This window comes from Mesoplodon mirus (genome assembly GCF_964341445.2).
Source record: "Mesoplodon mirus genome assembly, chromosome: 17".
In the NCBI taxonomy this organism is placed as follows: domain Eukaryota; kingdom Metazoa; phylum Chordata; class Mammalia; order Artiodactyla; family Ziphiidae; genus Mesoplodon; species Mesoplodon mirus.
In genome coordinates, this window is record NC_138993.1 from 18,423,965 (window position 1) to 18,443,233 (window position 19,269).

At 40.1% G+C, this 19,269-nt stretch overlaps 1 protein-coding gene across 8 annotated transcripts in view; it reads right to left on the reverse strand.

Moving 5' to 3' along the window:
• The window catches only part of FNDC3A (fibronectin type III domain containing 3A), a 152,925-nt gene extending 137,617 nt beyond the window's left edge, over positions 1-15,308 (reverse strand). Inside the window, exon 1 of one of the 8 annotated variants that reach the window (XM_082602522.1) lies at positions 15,229-15,308. The gene's annotated coding sequence lies outside the window, so the exon portion shown is untranslated. The other 7 variants (XM_082602521.1, XM_082602523.1, XM_082602520.1 and 4 more) reach the window with 7 other exon arrangements.
• Positions 15,309-19,269: the final 3,961 nt, after the last annotated feature.

The following is a 19,269-nucleotide window of genomic DNA, read 5'->3' on the forward strand; positions in this document are numbered from 1 at the left end:
ACTATGCTAAATACTCAAGGGGGACCTTCTTCAGATATTGAGGTCCTTTTTATGTTTAGTGCTCTCTTCTCTGGTACTTGGACCTGCACACTATTCTCTTTGGACTGCCAGCTTCATCTCAACTCAGGGAGATGGGACCTACTTGGGACACCCCTCCCTGTGCCCTGGGAACTTTCTCCAGGCAATAGGCAGAGCCAATCTTAGGGCTAACGTTTTCCCTCTTCCGCTGCATGATATCTAACATCTTGAGTGCTACTGTTTCATGTATTTTTTTTCTAGTTTTTTTTTTAGTTGTTTCAGACAGAAGAGTAAGTTTAGTCCCTTTTACTCCATCTTGACAGGGAACTGAATTCACTACTCTTAATTTTTAATGTACGCAATGGGCAGTAGAAAGGTAAATGAATTTATCACAAGTAGAACACAAATGGCAATGCTTTAAAAGCAAGATTTTTAAAAAAAGTATGGTCTGGGTTCACCAATGGAAGCCAACGTGCTCTTGATATACCCTTAACCGAAAGAAAAATCAATATTCTCTTTACAGATATTTTGGGGAAATGACACGTACTTTCTTAGATTTCTGCATAAGACTGAGTATTACTTACCAGCAACTTACAGAGTGAGTTCTTATTTACTAAAAAAATGTGTTATCTATAAACTAAAATTAATATGTTTCTGGAGATTAGTTGGGCCTCTGATTCAGGATTCTACTAAGACATTTGGCTGCCATGCAACACAGACAGAATTACCACAATTTAGGGGAAGGATACTTTGTTATCTGTTTATCTATTATCAGTGCTCTCTTCAATTAGTTCTGGCTTTTGCAGTGTCTTCAGTTGGTCATGGTTTTAAATCTAATAGCTTTTATTTAGCAATTACTACATGTTTATCTTATCATTCTCATATTTAATTTAGTTTTCGGAGATGGTTGATTGATTAACCCTATAGTGTCCAATGGTGCATATGTTCATTAACAATATTTTTGGCTTATCACTTTATCCTTGTTGCTAAAGTAGATATATTCATAAACTTTCCAATTTGGCTTATATGGTGACATTTCATAAGCAATGTGCTGCTTGTGAATTTATATTAAATAACTTACAACATATTTTTTTTTTTGCGGTACACGGGCCTCTCACTGTTGTGGCCTCTCCTGTTGCAGAGCACAGGCTCCGGACGCGCAGGCTCAGCGGCCATGGCTCACGGGCCCAGCCGCTCCGCGGCATGTGGGATCTTCCCGGACCGGGGCATGAACCCATGTCCCCTGCATCGGCAGGCGGACTCTCAACCACTGCGCCACCAGGGAAGCCACAACATATTTTCTAAGTGCAACAACATATTTTTATATAGAGAGCAGTGATTATAGGGCATAGTTCTGTAATATAATAGGTTGAACTCCATGAAATTGCCACTTAAGGTCAGAAACATTAAAATAACAATTTCATATGGTTTAATCTAATAAAATCAACTCATTTTCTTAAACCGTAAATGGCAATTTATATAGATTGTCAGCAATGTATTCACTGTAACTTTTTTTTTTTTTTTTTTTTCTTTTTGCGGTATGCGGGCCTCTCACTGTTGTGGCCTCTCCCGTTGCAGAGCACAGGCCCCGGATGCGCAGGCCCAGCGGCCATGGCTCATGGGCCCAGCCGCTCCGCGGCATATGGGATCCTCCCAGACCGGGGCACGAACCCGTATCCCCTGCATCGGCAGGCGGACTCTCAACCACTGCGCCACCAGGGAGGCCCCACTGTAACTTATTTATCTTACTCTTCTCCAATTCCTTGTTCACTGGAAAGGAAAGGTGAAAGTGGGTAGGATGGGTGGGCCTCAGTCTTTTATCCCTCTTAATTGAACAGAGATGTAAAATAAGGGTTGGGAGTTTGAGGGCCACTGTCATTATTCTCCTTAGTCAGATACACTAAATATAACTTAATTTAATAAGCAGTCAGGAGATACAGCTCCAGCCCCCCCCCCACTAAGAAATCACACCTTAATACTGATTAAATAAGATTTCAAATGCAATCTTGTTGAAAAAGACATCACAAAGATACTTCCACTCAGGAAACTATGGGAAAAGAGAGCAGGAATTCTTCCAAGAAATCAACCCCAATCTGTTAAAAGACAGATAATGTGCACATAAATAAGACCAATAGATTTTTTTTTTTTTTTAAGTACAGTCAGCCCTCCGTATCTGTAGGTGCGGATCGTGCGGATATTCGACTCTCTTGTACTACATCATTTAATACAAGAGACCTGAGCATCTGCAGGGGTCCTGGAACCAATCCTCTGCAGATGCTGAGCGACAACTGTACTTCTTAAATCCCAGTTTACAGCTCCTAGCTGTCTAATGCTATTTTCAGAGCATTTGGGTTACCTTTAGAGCACAATGTAATTACATCTGGGACAATTCTATTTTCATCTACAAATATTTTATTGCCCTTTTGTAAAATACTAGCTCATATATTTAGATTACTCACTTTGCTTTTTCAGGGTTTCAGATTCTTGGTTATGTTTATCAGAATCACTTTGGGTTTAAGACAAAAAAACAGCAGCTTCTGAATATTTTCTGAACAAAGTAACACCTTAGCATCTAGGTTTACAACTGAAAGGTTTGAATTCCTCTGTAAAAGCTGTATTACTAACTTCACCATATTTAACATGTTTCCTTCATTAGTTTCTCCCAAATAGAGAATTTTATCATAAGATATAATAAGAAAATCAAGAAATATTTCTGTATTTTCCATGGGAAGTAAGATCTGTCTGTAGAACCCAGTATTTTAATATTGTCCTTTCTGAGATAACCATATTCTTTGTTCATAAATCTACAACTATGGCTGAGCTAAAAATTATTGCCTAAATTTGCTAATCTTTCCTCATCTTATCTTTAAAAAATCTTCCTTTTCTTTACTTTGTCTTCAGTTTAAGCTAACATCTCTCCTGAAATTTACTACCAACTTTCCTAAAATATTAGGTTCTAATATTAAAAGGGGAGATCAAAATATCCAGGCATATGAGACTTGAAAACAACTATATTCAAAATTATAATCTTATATTTGGAAAAGAAAATTGCTTTTATAATAGAAATTCATAAAATAAAGTATACTAAAATTGTCCCAGTTGGCAGATATGGTTATATAAAGGTTGAGAATCACTAGCCTACAATTCTCACTTCTTTAACCTGATGTAACACAGCTTCAGACCCAACACTAAATTGAAATTGCTCACTTTAAAAGCACCAATGATTTCAGACGCTAACTGGGAAGCTTTTGAGTGAAAGGATGTGCTATTAAAAATCACGCAGGGGGCCTCCCTGGTGGCGCAGTGGTTGAGAGTCCGCCTGCCGATGCAGGGGATACGGGTTCGTGCCCCGGTCTGGGAGGATCCCATATGCCGCGGAGCGGCTGGGCCCGTGAGCCATGGCCGCTGGGCCTGTGCGTCCGGAGCCTGTGCTCCGCAACGGGAGAGGCCGCAACAGTGAGAGGCCCAAGTACCGCAAAAAAAAAAAAAAAAAAAAATCACACAGGGAAACAGACATAAATCAAGGCCAGCCAACTAGAAGGTATGGTTCTAACAAGGACTAGTCACAATCACCAAATCCAAACCATCTTTTCTTTTATTATTTGTTACATCATGAAAGTTGTATGTTTTACACTTAAAAACATATGATATTTTTAACTCCTGCCCCATTCCAACTCCCATTTCCAGAGCAACCACTGTGGAATGTACCCTTTCAGACGTTTTGCTCTGCACTTATGTATGTATGAGGTTTAGGGGAGTGGTTTAAATAAAATTGCGTTGATCAGTGTCTTGTTTTTTCATGTAAAATATCTTAAGAGTTTCCTAAAGAAGTACACCTGTAGCTACTTCATTCTTTTTCATGGCTGTCTAATATTCTACTATGAGGGCATACTATAATTTATTCTAATGATGAACACAAAATGCTTTCATTTTTCTTCATATATTTCTCCCTCCACAAGGAACAATCATGTAATATTCTCTATGACCCTACGATAGTATTTCTGTGTTACAGATACACAGAAATGAAACTTCTGGCTTAGAAGTATGCATTTTCAAAATTGACAGAAACAGGGACTTCCCTGGTGGCACAGTGGTTAAGAATCCGCCTGCCAATGCAGGGGACACGGGTTCAATCCCTGGTCCAGGAAGATCCCACATGCCACAGAGCAACTAAGGCCGTGTGCCACAACTACTGAGCCTGTGCTCTAGAGCCTGCGAGCCACAACTACTGAAGCACACATGCCTAGAGGTGCTCTGCAACAAGAGAAGCCACTGCAATGAGAAACCCACGCACTGCAACCAAGAGTAGCCCCCGCTCTCAGCAACTAGAGAAAGCCCGCGCACAGCTGCAAAGACCCAACGCAGCCAAAAATAAATAAATAAATTTTAAAAATTTGACAGGTACAGCTAAACTTTTACCCTAAAAAGATGAAGCTGTTTATACTCTGTTCAATAGTTTATGAGTGCCTACTTTCCAATTTGACACCTACTAAGGTTTTCCAATTTTTGCCAATTTTATTAGCAAAGATTAAAAAAAAATCATATCTCGATGTTTTCAATCTCTTACCACTGGTGTGTTTGAGCATCTCTTCAAAACTTTATAGGCTATATTTCTACTTCTATGAATTTCTGTACATTCTTTCTAATTTTCTACCAGGTTGACTTGGTTAATTTGTAGGCACACCTTATATACTCTGAATATTAATTTTGTCAACTGCATGTCAAATATTTTATCCCAATCTATTGCCTGCCTTTTTAAATGGCATCTAAGTTTTACGTCTTATTTGAAAAGGCTTTCACTACACTGACACTTTTTTAAAATTCACTTCTTCCAAAATTTTTGCCATTTTATTTTTTTACTTATATTTAGTCCAACTGGAACTTAGTTTTGAGAGTGCCACAAAGTGAGTACCTAATTATCTTTACCTCAACTGGACAGCCAATTGTCCCCCATCACTTATAGACTAGGTCTTCCATTACTCACTTGTTAATCATACAATAAATTCTTCTGTAACCATGGAGCTCCTCCTGAACTCCTTATTCTGTTCCTTTGATCAACATGCTCATTCCTACTCCAAATTCTTATTTTAATAATTATAATTGTACAGTATGTTTTAATCTTTGATGGGTAAATTCCCCTTTGTTATGCTTCTTTTTGAAATTTATCTGGCCATTCTTGTGCATTTTTCCTTCTCAAAACTTGAAACATCAGTTTGTCAAATTTCATTTTAAAAATCCTGTTGGATTTCTAATTAGGATTACACTGACTGTATTAATTTGGTGAGAACTGCCAATTTTATAGTATTAAGTTCTCACATTCAGGAATATACTATTCCTCCATCCATTCAGATTTCTTGTAGTTTTCTTCAGATGGTGCTGCATATTTTTAAAATTTCTCAAGTATTTTATAATTTAGGCTTCTACTTTTCTTACTGTTTTTCATAGTTGGTTATTGCTAGTGTATAATAAAGCTAATGAATCTTCTAAATTTATCTCATAGCCAGTGGGCTTACTGAAATCTCTTTTTGACTCAAATCATTTTCTGTTGCCTGTCTTGTCTAAGTACATAATCATATCAACTGCAACTAGTAACACTGATATATTCCAATTCACTCCCAATCCCCATTATTTCGAGGTTAATTATTTTTCTTGTTTCTTAATGCACTGGCTAAGACTTTGACCAATGTTCCTATCTCTTAATGAAAGTACTTCTAATATTTCATTATGACATTTAATACAGGTTTCTGGTAGAGACCCTTTACAAGATTATTTCTTGTTGATGAAAACTGAATTTTAGAAAATGATTTTTTTTAGCACCAAAGAGATATAAACATACAGTTTTCCCCTTTAACCTATTAGTATAGTGAATTACATTAATATGCTTCCTAATGCTGAATCAATATTATACTCCTGGGATTCAACGTATCAGAACTGGTATGATTTAATAATTCAGAGCCAGGCTTTGGAGTCAGAATGCCTGGGTTCAAATCCCAAATCTTTCACTAACTAGTTGTATGATTTTAGGTGTGTTATTTAACTTCTCTGTGCTTCAGTTTCCTCGTCTTTAAAATGATGACAATAATAGCTACCTCAGAGAGTTGTTTTAAGGATTAAGGAAACTGATACATGAAAAGTTGTTTAGAATAGTACACAGAACATAGAAAGCATTTAATATATGTTAATTATTATCATTTACTGAGTGCCTCATATCTGCCAGCTGTAAGGTATGCGGCATTGCAGGAGTCAGCAAACTAAAACCCGTACACTGAATCTGGCCTCCTGCCTGCTTTTATAAATAAAGTTTTATTGGAACACAGTTATACCCAATGTTTATAATTATCTATGGTTATCTTTATGCTCCTACACCACAGTTAAGTAGTTGTAACAGAGTCCATATGGCCACAAAGCTTAAAATATTTGCTATCTGCTCCTTTACAGAACCCCCCCCCAAAAAAAACCCCTGTCGACCCGAGAAGTATTGTTCAAAATCGAGGAGTTCATAGTCTAATAGATGAGACACGCAAGTAAAAACATATATATGCTACAGTATGTTATATACACAGTCATGATATTATGAGCATATTATGGAAACCTATGGCAGTTCAGTACTAAGCTATAGGAAGGATTCACACAAGGGGTGAAAGACAAGAGGTATTTTATTTACTTTTAATTATTTTAAAATATGTATTTGTTTATATGTCTTTATCTCTCATCATAGTGTGTGAACTGCTAGAGGAAAAGGAATATGACGTTCATTTTTGTGACATTCATATTCTAAGTACCTACGACATTTAAGGTTTTTAACAAATGACAGATGAATAAATAAATGAATGGTGAAAGGAAGAATTTAGATACCTAGGTAACAATGATTAGAAATGTCTTTCCAAGTTCTACATATAAATATCCTATGGCAAGTATTTTACTTGCCATGTTAAATGGGCTCTTTCTTTTAATCCCTACAGCAGCTAATTCTAGGAGATAGATCCTATATTACCCCTCTTTATTTATTTTTTATTTATTTTTTATTTTAATTAAATTTTTAATTTTGAGGTAATTATAGATTCACATGCAATTGTAAGAAATAATGTAGAAGATTCCATTTGCCCTTTACCCAGTTTATATTACCCCTCTTTAAAGTGAAGACAGTAAGGCTCCTTGAGGTAAAAGCAATGTGCTCAAGTTTATATACAGCCAGTAAGGGAAGAAGCCAACAAACAAACCTTTATCTGCCTAATGTAAAACATATGCTCTTTATACAACAAAGTTGGGAAGTGGTGGGAAATAGATATAGTCACAGGATACCAACAGAGTATAAACTCTAAAATGGAGATAGAAGATATTATAATTGATGCAGCAGAAATTGTAGTGTGGCTTTAACTTCTAAAACTGAGCAATGATTTGAATAAATTCATATTTTTAAAATATTAGTCTGGAAGCAGCCTGAAGATGAACTAGAGGAACAGTTGCCTGTACATTTTATCCAAAGTCTCCTCTATCACACACATTAGACCAGTTTTGGTCAGGTTCAAGTAATCAACAAAAAAATAAAATTGCTAGCATACTATGGCATTTGAGGAATAATGATTTATCTACTAATCTGAAGTACTGGAAATAGCTAGTCCTAACATGGAAGAAACAAAAGTATATTTCATTAACTAAAATGTAAGAAAAAAGTATATACTGCAAATGAAAATACTACATAGAAAAAAATCAAGTCTTAAGAATGAAACTGTAACTGAGAATGGCTGTCAGGAAAAAGACTCACAGTCTTAGAGAATGAACTTAGGGTTACCACGGGGGGAAGGGTGGGGGGGAGGGACAGACTGGGAGTTGGGATTGACATGTACACACTGCTATATTTAAAACAGATAACCAACAAGGACCAATGTACAGCACAGGGAACTCTGCTCAATACTCTGTAATAACCTAAATGGGAAAAGAATTTGAAAAAGAGTAGATACATGTATAAGTATAACTGAATCACTCTGCTGTACACCTGAAATTAATACATTGTTAATCAACTATACTCTAATATAAAATAAGAGTTAAAAAAAATAAAACATCTTTGGAAAACAAAAAAAGAATGGCTGTTACAAGCAAACCAAAATAATCTAGAAAATGTAAACATAATGAAATCAGAAATTATAAATTATGTTTTCACTTTTATTTTTATTTAAGCCAATCTTAAGAGAAACTGATTTTGAAGTAAATGAAATGACTACTCCTTCAAGCTAGATCTCAACATAAGTACATAGTTGTTGTATATGACATCTATTTCTGCAAAAGAAAGCATATAATTACTTTTTAAAGAAAAGTCTTAACTGTGCTTTAAAATGTACTTAAACATCTGTTTAGAACCCCCAGAGAAGCAGGAAGATTTTTTTTCTCCTTACTGGGGAATTGGATTTCACTAAGAAATCACTTAAATTGTTTAAATTATTCTGTTCAAATATATATTAAAATGTGGATTCTGAAGAAGGAAAACAGAAAACAGTAACTTTCAGACACTTCTGATAGAGGCTGATTAACACAACCTAATTTATCAAATTTAGATAACCTTTACACCAAGGTTTATGTCAAAGTACACATCATACTTACTCTGTCTTTCTAACAATTAGCACATAAGCAATCTCAAGAAGTGAGGGAGGAAGAGAGATGGAAGTCAATCAGAAGTAATAGTTTCATCTGTAAAATGAGAGTACCACCACATATCTGGCAAGTCTATATGGGATTTTTTAAAAAAATAATCAAGTTTCCAATGAGAGTTCAAGTGGATCTTATTACTATAGATAAATAGTCTTCTACTTGAAAAAAAGAAAACTATAAGGAATTCACTTTTGCATATTTTTATCCCACTGTGGAAAGACTAGCTGAATTTCCTTGGAATGAAGATCAGTATTCTCTTGCAAAGAACAGAGCCACTGGATACCGACCACACTGAAAGATTAATAAGAATGGAAAGAAAGCTTTTAAAATGTGCATTCTCTTTGCCAAGAAGGCAGTTAAAACTTTCGAGTAAACTAAATGTTTATTGGAATACTATATTTACAGAAGTTTGGAGGATAAAACTTGAACTCATGATTTCTGGTCTTACTAAAAAAAAGGCTGCACTGCTTCCAATGTAGTAGCATTAATGTAAACACATATGATACTTTAATACTGTCATGGTTTCCAACATCTCTTTGGTTGCTCACAATATTTCTGTGGGGAAATCAGGATAGACATTATTCTCCATTTTAAGAATTGGGAACCTAAGATTGAAAAAAACGAATCTGAGATCATACGGCTAACAAGGGTGAAGTTGGAACTAAGATCCAAGGTACTTTATCTCCTATCTAGGAAACGGAAACAGCTGGAATAATGAAGCTGTTTCAAGTACTAACAAAGGGGAGGGGAGTGAATTGTTAATTTCTTCTTAAACCAAAATTTAAAAAGCCAAACTTTTATTGGGTAGCAATCCATGAAGGCTGAAATTTAATTCAAAAGGCCTGTACTGCCTTAAAACTTAAGACAGTACATACATTTAAAAAGTATGGAAAATGCTAGTATAGGCAAAAGGACAAAAGTTAACTTAAGTTTTGGGGTTTTGTTGGTTTGTTTGCTTTTAATGTTTTTAAGAGGAAAAAAAGAAACACCACTGATTTTATCCAGACAGCTCTCCGTCATATACATCTTTACTTTCCCCAGCACCTAATACTATCTCTGATATACAGAATGTATTTACTAATGCCTGTTGAATCAAAGAATGCTCTTATGCTATATTCTTGCTTTCTTGATAATACAAAATGCAGAGTAACCCTAGCGAATTTATTCATGCAACCATAACCTGAGGCACCACTATTTACCTGGTAATGGTACATGAAACACAATGTGAAGGAAATAGAATTGCTTTAGAAATACACACCTATAAATTTAGCAACTTCAAAGAGGTATTTCATGTAAATGAATTTTCAAAATAACTGATACTTATCCTTTAAATCACTGTAACTTATCTTTAAATAATCATAATGAAAATATTTAAAAAGAGATTTCTAGGTCTTTTTTCTCTGCCTTAATCTAAACATGATACAATCTTTTCTTGATGGCTCAAACTCATCAATGTAAATATCAATTATTAGACTATTCTATAACACACTGACTCTTGGAGTTATTGAGGGATGTCCAACTGTTTGTCTCTTCACTAACTCAACCTAGACTACTTTTAAAAACAAGGTTTCCTACTGCCTGCTCCCCAGTTGTCACTTATAGGCCACCAGCATCCTAGCCAAGGCTTCTAAAATGCCAGTTAAAGTTTAAAATACATACAACCTGAATAGGCAGTTGATATACTTAACCTTATACAGATTATAAATTCCATGGTGTAGCTATTTTCACTGCTCTAAGGCCTAGCTCAAAGGCTTTTCTTCTTTTATGTCCAAGTTCTGAGACTCAGTCTAGGCAGTTGCTAGAAGTCTGGCCACAAAAGAACAATTATAATACTAATTTCTGCATGTTCTCTTAATTCTTACTATAATATAGGGGAAAAAACATAAATGATAGTCATAACAAAACACAAAACAACCATGTAAACAAATGATGTAAGGCAGCTCACATTATGTGCTATATGGATAATTACCTAGCCAATTATTAGCCAAAAGTCAGCAAACCAGGCTTGCTGGCCAAATCCTGTGATTGTAAAAAAAACAAACAAAAAAGGATATTCAACAGAGACAGTAAGTGGCCCACAAGGCCTAAAATATTATCTGGCACTCTAAAGAAAAAGTCTGCTGATCCCTGATCTAAACTGTAATAAACACACACATATAAAACATATAAGCTATTCCTCATACATAAAGCTTAAGTTACTAATATAAATAACTTAGTAGATGTAGCATTCTTTCAGTGATGGGTTCATAATGATACAGCCAAACTTGTCCAGCCCTGCCTCTTACTCTCTTGACCATGCTGTAGGGCTTAGCCAAAATCTTGACTTTAACCTTTCCTTCTTCCTCCTGATACTTAACCTTACACACTCTCAGACTGGTCTCCTTGCTATTACTTCCAGCTCTGGCTGTCAATCTTTTTTGGAAAGTCTTTCCTTTTGCTAGATATCTAAATCCTTCCTAAGCTTCAAGTCTGACTTCCTTTAAATGCCTTCGAGGATCATTCTAGCCCTCAGTGGCCTCACTTTCCTTTAAATTACAGTCCTTGCCACACAATTTAATAATGCCATCTTATATTTTTGCTAATGATTTCTTGTGTGTTAGTCTAGTATCCCCAACTAGTCTGTAAACTACTTGAAGGAAAGAAACACATCCTATTGCTTTTTATCCCCGCTCTAATAGTAGCTCATCGTCCTCTGAGCACATGTCATCTCCCAAGCACATCTCTCTACCTTGGAGAAAAAACAGCCTGAGGAATGGTAATGGGTGATAAGTGATTGGAAATATCAAAGGAAGACACCTACAAAGGAACTTGATGGAAGACCATAGGCTACAATGCAAACTTAGAAAGTATATGTGAAAGATAAGCAAAACTACAATAGTGGGAGGATAGAGATAAAGATCAAGGGTTAAGGAGACCACAGCATAACACTCTGAAATAAAATGGGACCAAAATATTAAGAAAATTATAAAAGCTCCCAATACAGGTTAAAAAAAAAAGTTGCCTTTCAACACTACTGGTCATTAATTTCTTTCTGCAAGCAGCTCGACACTGATATCCATATGGGCCATTTTTCTTTTTCTTTTTGCAATGTGATAAAAAGAAGCACTAAAAGACTCAATGGAATTGCATGCACAGTATTCTAAACCTTTGGATTTACAATATTGTGAATTTATTTGAAGTCTGCTAGAGACTGCTAGGGGAAAAAACCAATTATTTATCTTTTGATTACCTGGCTAATAAAATTAGAAATCACATGCATATCGCTACATCATGCTCAAAGATATCACCTAGACTCATTTTCATAGAAAAATGTACCAAGAACATGAAAAATAAAACAAAACCTTTAGGTTACTTCATCAAATTGTATCTTAAAAATATAGGCAAAATAGAAGATGCACAAGCCTTGGATGTATGCACGTTAAAAAAAATACAAATATTTTTAAACAGGCATAATTATTACCCATAAGTCTAAAACAAATTATAAATTAAATGCTCTTTACCTAAGTAAAGCTACAAAAGACGATGAAAATTATTAATCATGCATCGCTTCTCTTTTTTCTGGGTTTTATAACCTCTCAATCCTGACCTCTGCCTGGCTGGTCAGAGAAGAGGGAGAAATTTTTTCATAATTAGTAATAAAACATGCTCAAAATTATACTGTAGAACTTTAAAAATTAAAACGTAATCACTAAATGCATGATAAATCAGCTTTCAGTTACTCATACAAAGGGGGAAAGTGATGACATAGATGACACCAAATCTGTTTTTTTGAATCATATGATTAATTTGGGAGAAGCAAATTACCCTTATAATTATGTTTGATTGAAGCCAATGTTAACCAGAAGTTTATTTTTCCTGAACAGTCAATGATTTTTGAGGGTTCAGACAAAATGGAAAGCGGGGGAGTTCATTCAGAAGCATACAGGTGGTTAAAAGCAGCCAGCTTGAGATAAAAAATTTTCAGTTAACCTACACAAGAAAACTGAGAGGTGTTCTATGAAGGGAAAGAAGAAAATTTCATAAAATTTGTGATAGTGCTAAAATTCTTAAACATAACACTATTTATAAACATTTTAACAAAATCTTTTTCCTGTCAAGTCATCATCCCTTCTTCCCAATAACTGGTATAAGTGGTGATAGCAACAATTCTCAGCGGGCTAAGAAGCTGAAAGCAAAATTTTAGGTTCTGTGTTATCAAAGATGTGTAAAATCCTTTTTATCACTGTTTTAAGTCCACCATCTGTCTCAGTGGGCACTTTATCTCATTACTTGAGAAAAGTCAAACCAACCAAGAAAATATCAAACAGGCAGGGGACTCATTTCTCTGGACTATTTTTAGGTGATTTAAAAACTTACACGATGGCAAGAACTACAGATTTAGCAAATACACAAAAACTAAATATTTACCCAAATACAAGATCATAGCCACAAAACTCAATTAGTTTCTGCCTAACATATGGCTCCAACTCCCGGGTGGCATATGTTTAGCGCTGGTGCTGGTACTATCATGGTGATAAAACATTATAGTAACAGTTCAACTTTTGTTATTTCATTCTTATAATACAGAAAAACACACCAATTTTGCTTCCAAGAGCTAAAAACACAGACCACGGGAAAAAGCTAAATAATTATGCCGCTCAGTTTTAAGAGCCTACAGTCTACACATACATGAGGGTTATACAGTTAAAAAAAAAATCTTGTCAGCCTGGTTTTCTTTGTTAATAGATGGTCAGACACGAAGGTGTCCAAAAGAACTTACATGAAATGTCACAAAAGAAAATCCCGTATTTATGATCCCTAGCACCCCGCTATCCATTACCCTCCTTCCCCCCAGAGAAAACTATCCCAAGGCTTTTAACGTTAACAGTTTAATAAAAGAACGACTAACGACTACATTCATTAAAGCCGCCGCCGTTCTGCCCCCGATTTTATGGCTAAATTACGTGTTCATTTTCTTTACCTAACGCATGACGTCCTTCCACAGCTGTGTCAGAAGTTCAAAGATCCAGGCTGTTAAACAGGGCGAGGACTGCAGCCCGGAGTCCACCCCCCGACCGAACAGGTGGTTAACTCCGCCGGCTGGAGGAACGGCCCAGGTATTGGCACCAGCCAAACAGGATCAAATACACAAGGGCGGGTTTTCGAGGTTTTAACCCCAACAGGAGCGGGGGAAACTCTCTTCAGAGGAGCGTTCAAGTTTGGCGGCTGCCCGGCGGCCAACACCGAAGGCGCCGCGGCCGCTCGGCGATCCGCTCCGGAGGGCTCCACAACCCACCCCCCAGCGCCGCCGTCTGCGGCGCGGCTCGCCGCGGGCCGCGGGCCAGGGGGGCGGAGGGAGGACCGCCAGAGCCGCCGCGCCGCCTCCTAGGTCTGGTGGCGGGGCCGCGGCCGCGCCCCGCCGAGCGCCTCCCGGCGAGACTCGGGCCCAGCAGGTGCCCCGTGAGTGGACGGGTCCCACACGCGGCCCACTCCCCTCCGCCCAGCGCGCGCCCACAAGACCGGGTGGGCCAGGCCCCTCGACGGGCCCGAGCCCCGCTTAGCGCCCCGGCCCCTCACACCCAGCCTAACGGTTTCCGCGGCGCCTGCCCCGGGCGGGGGCGGGGGGGACGGGACCCGGACGCCTCGGTCTCCCCCACCTTTCCCGAAGGGAGCGCCCGCGCTCTCACCTCCGAGTCACGCCGCTCTGAGGCGGAGGAAGGCGGCTACCCCGGAGCCTCTTCTTCGGGTTCCTGATCGTTCTCGCTCCACTTCAGCGGCAGAGCCAGCTCTCGGGGCCGCCGCGGCCGCCGGCGCACTGACTGTTGGGGTGGTTTCCCGGCAGTGACGGTGCCGCCTCAGCCCCGCTCTTCGCTCCCTCTCCGCGTAGCTCCCGCTTTCTGTTTCACCCGAGGGACCACGAACGCCGCCGCCGCCATGCTTACTACGGAGCCGGGAGGAGGAGCCCGGAGTCGGCGCGCCGAGTGCGGCTGCGCGAGCCCAGCCGACGGCGCCCCCGGCCGGCCCGGACCCCGCGTCCCCGCCCCGCGCCCTGGCCCGCTGCCCCGCTGGTCTTTACCGGGAGCGCGAGGCGCTCGCGGAGCCGCCGGTGCGGGGCGTCAGAGTCCCCGTCGCCGCTGCCGGGCGCCCACCGCCCTCCCGGGGCTCCGGGCTCTCTCCTGAGGCCCGGCTACGCCTGGGTCGTCGCAGCCGCCGCCTCGGCCAGGCTGCTAGCGACACTAGGGAAATGAGGAGCCAGCTGACGTTCCTGGAGCTGCTCACACACTTCTCAGTCCAGACTGTAAAAGACTCCCTCTGAGGCGCACCGGGTCGGCCTTTTTCAGGAAGCACAAAACTTAATGCCGGCAGGTGCTTTTAAAGACACTCCCCCAAGGAATAGGAAGCCAACCGAAGTGGGCTTGGATGGTTTCAACCCCAAACGCTTACACCCCAGGAGCTCTTAAACAAACAAAAATATTTAGATATTTACTTCAACTGGAAACGTGAGGGTTAGTTTCTTGGTCTCTTCCCCAGTCGAAACGCGTGGAAACCCATTACCTTAATTTGTGCAACAGCCCGAAGACTTACAAGGGAACGCGGCCGAGATTTCCTTGAACCTCCAGCAACTGGGGGCGCTGCAATAATGCCTGAGGGCCGGTCAGGGCTGCTTCCTTTTGCGGTTTCCACGGGAGGACTTGGGATGGGGGTTGTCCTTGGGACGGGGAGTCTAACCCCAGGAACTGTCCCCTCAGAAACAATGACGACGTACCCAGCCTCCTTGTTCTGGCTTTATTTCAGCTTATGAATTGTGCTGCCTTTAAAAAACAGCAGTGCTTTTTTCCCCACCTTTTTACAGAAATCCTTTTAAAATGTACTTATTCCCTACATTCTTAAGGAATACAATGGTTAATGAAATCCTTTGTTGATGACTAACCATCAAACGCCATACCTTGGCCATAAGCTAGTCCCAGGGGATTGCTGAGGTATATAGGATCTCTACTTAGGTGATCTCTTTTTTTCTCTTTGGAATGTTCTCATCACCTTTTCTAATATCTGTCACTACTTCTCATCTCCTCATCTGCCTCTTGATCCGCTCAGATCCTTCCTCTCATCCTTTCTACTTTACTATTTTTTACTCTTTTCTCCTTTCTTGACTGCTTTTCTCTATGGTTCCAGGTGATGATTGATCAGATGTTTATATCCACAGTCAGCCAATGAGAGATTTCTTTTCTTCCTCTTCTTCCCATCAGTAAATAGGACAGTGACTGTATGTCAAGTGGTATCCTGAGATATTTTCATTGTTGTTCACTCTCAAAAAGTTCTTCTTCTGCCAGAGAGGTTTCCTTTTCTTAACTTCCAGATTTGGCCCTCTTCCAGACAATTACTGGAAAGCTGGTCTCTGGATAACTGAGGCACAACTGTATTTTGTTTTAAAATAAGGATTTTGGGCTTCCCTGGTGGCGCAGTGGTTGAGAGTCCGCCTGCCGATGCAGGGGACACGGGTTAGTGCCCCGGTCCGGGAAGATCCCACATGCCGCGGAGCGGCTGGGCCTGTGAGCCATGGTCACTGAGCCTGCGCGTCCGGAGCCTGTGCTCCGCAAGGGGAGAAGTCACAACAGTGAGAGGCCCGCGTACCGCAAAAAAAAAAAAAAGGATTTATTAGAGCGTGGGTGAGTTGGGTGGCTTTTCTGTATTGCTGCCCTAGCTCTGTTTGGTCCGAGACTAAGGGAGTGGTTTCCAAAACTGACTCTACGCTAGTAATTTCCAAAGCTTCCTACTTGGAAACTTTTTTTTTTTTTAAAGATGTTGGGGGTAGGAGTTTATTAATTAATTTATTTATTTTTCCTGTGTTGGGTCTTTGTTTCTGTGCGTGGGCTTTCTCTAGTTGTGGCAAGCGGGGGCCACTCTTCATTGCGGTTCGCGGGCCTCTCACTATCGCGGCCTCTCTTGTTGCGGAGCACAGGCTCCAGACGCGCACAAGCTCAGTAGTTGTGGCTCACGGGCCTAGTTGCTCCGCGGCATGTGGGATCCTCCCAGACCAGGGCTCGAACCCATGTTTCCTGCATTAGCAGGCAGATTCTCAACCACTGAGCCACCAGGGAAGCCCCCTACTTGGAAACTTTTTAAAAAGACAGAATCTTGTAATCCATCCTTCAAGATTTTGATTCCTTTGGGGTTGGGTGTGGAGGTGGGAGAAATGGAATTTTTAAAAAATTATATTTTGGGCATCCCTACATGTATAGGCACAACAAGAAAGAACAGCTATTTTGAAGGAGACTAAGACAATTCAAGAATGTCACTGAAGTAGACATAGATTAGTCAACAGTGTACAATGCTGTAAGGTTGAGTCAAGCGAGGACTGGGGAATTTATGTTCTGTGGAGAGAATGAATCACACACATAAATAATCCTAGCATGGGCACCAGTATGAATTCTCTGGGAATCCAGAGAGGGACAAGCATTTACACTGACTTTGAACAAGTCACTTCTCAGTGCTTCATTTTTCTTATCAATAAAATAAGGGTTATTTAAAATCCTCATCTTTTTCGAGCTCTGAATAATACCCAACACTTTTTTTTTTTTTTTTTTTGTGGTACACGGGCCTCTCACTGTTGTGGCCTCTCCCGTTGCAGAGCACAGGCTCCGGACGCGCAGGCTCAGTGGCCATGGCCCACGGGCCCAGCTGCTCCGCGGCATGTGGGATCTTCCCGGACTGGGGCACGAACCCGTGTCCCCTGCATTGGCAGGCGGACTCTCAACCACTGCGCCACCAGGGAAGCCCAATACCCAACACTTTGACCACTTATTTCCTTGAATAGTTCTTCCTCTGGCACTATACTCTCTTGGCTTTTTTCCTATATTTCTGGGTACCACTTCTCTAATTCCCTTGCAGATTCCTTCTCCTCTCCCTAGCTATTAAATATAGGAGTACCTCACAATTCAGTCTAGGTTCTTTTCTGTTTTCATTATAATCTCTTGGCCTAAACCTCATCATCCACCCCAATGGCTTTAGTTATCATCTATATGCTGATGATTTCCACATATGTGTCTCTAGTGTCCCAGTCCCTTACCCTAAATTCCAAATCTGATACCAACTGCTTCACTGACATGTTCACTTAAAGTCTCAAAGTTACAAAGTTTAGTCCGACTTAGTTCAAAAATTCTTCTTGTTTTCCTTTCCCCACATCTATCCAGTTGTTCAAATCAAACAAGCAGTAGTCACCGCTGGTATCTCCCTCCCTCTCATTCACCATATTTGTTGCAGCACCAAGTGCTAGCAATTTTACCTCCAAAATCTTAAAATTGGCCTACTTCTTTCCGATTGCCACCAATCTAATCTGGTCTCACTGCATACAATCTGAGCCTTTCTTCTCCACTTTGCAGCCAAAACAATTTTTCTAAAAGCAAATAAGATCATGCCACTTCTCATATAAAACCCTTAAACAGGGTCTCATTGCTCTAAGATAAGACTAGCATTCTTAAGGTGGCTTACCAGAACATGTGAGGTCTTGCCTTTTCTAGTCTGATCTGACACCACTCTCCCCGGGCTTCCTGTGTGGAAGGCCTCCTGGCTGCCTTTTATTTTCTCAAACGTGCTGTAATCCCAACAGCCATAGGCTCTCTGCACGTGACCTTCTTTTCCCTTTTAACTTGAGTAAGGAAAAACATTTCTGACTTCCCAGACAAGTTCAAGACCATTTGTTGATGTCAGCCCTCTTACCACCATGTACCTTTCCCTCTATGACTTATCACAGCTTGTAACATTTGGTATGTGTAAATACTAGGTATGTGTCTATTGCTCCCTTCATGAGGAGGAGAACTGAGCCTATTTTTGCTTACACAGTGCCTGGCATTTAGTAGCTGCCCAATAAATATTTCTTAAATGATTGACTGTTGTTCTTTGAGGTCCCTTTCAGCATTCTAGAAAGTTGTTGAATCATACAATTAGGAGATTACTGATCACTTTTGAGAGAGGAATCTTTTGTATGGTTAGTGGGAGGAAATACAGGAATACATTGGGAGACAATTCTTCACGGAGCTGACATATTTCAGTACATACAGTAAGCAGAGGCACCAGCAGCTTTTGCTCTAGACTCTTTTCCAAATGTTTGTATAGCAGACAGACTTAGAAGACAGAGATAGTGTTTCCTATTGGAGTAGAAGGCACACTTGTTTACCATGCATTATGATAATGTCTCCTTCTGTAGCGAAGGTTAAGCAGGTTTGCTTATAGCCCATTGTGAAAGATTGGAGGTTTCCTAAGCTTGGGGTTCCTCAGCTCTGATGCAAACCCACAGCATCACCTGGGTTACTACATGTTGCCCTGGGTGAGATCACGAGGCAAAGGAACTGCTGTGAGCAGGAAGCTGGTGCTGCTTGCTGTGCCATGTGTAATACAGTCCTTTGACTCAGAAAACTCAGGTCTCCTTTTTTTTGGAGAAAGTTCCTCTTTAAAAAAAAAAATTATTTATTTATTTATTTATGGCTGCGTTGGGTCTTCGTTGCTGCACTTTCTTTAGTTGCCGTGAGCGGGGGCTGCTCTTCGTTGCGGTGCGCGGGCTTCTCATTGTGGTGGCTTCTCATTGTGGTGGCTTCTCTTGTTGCAGAGCGCGCGACCTTCAGTAATTGT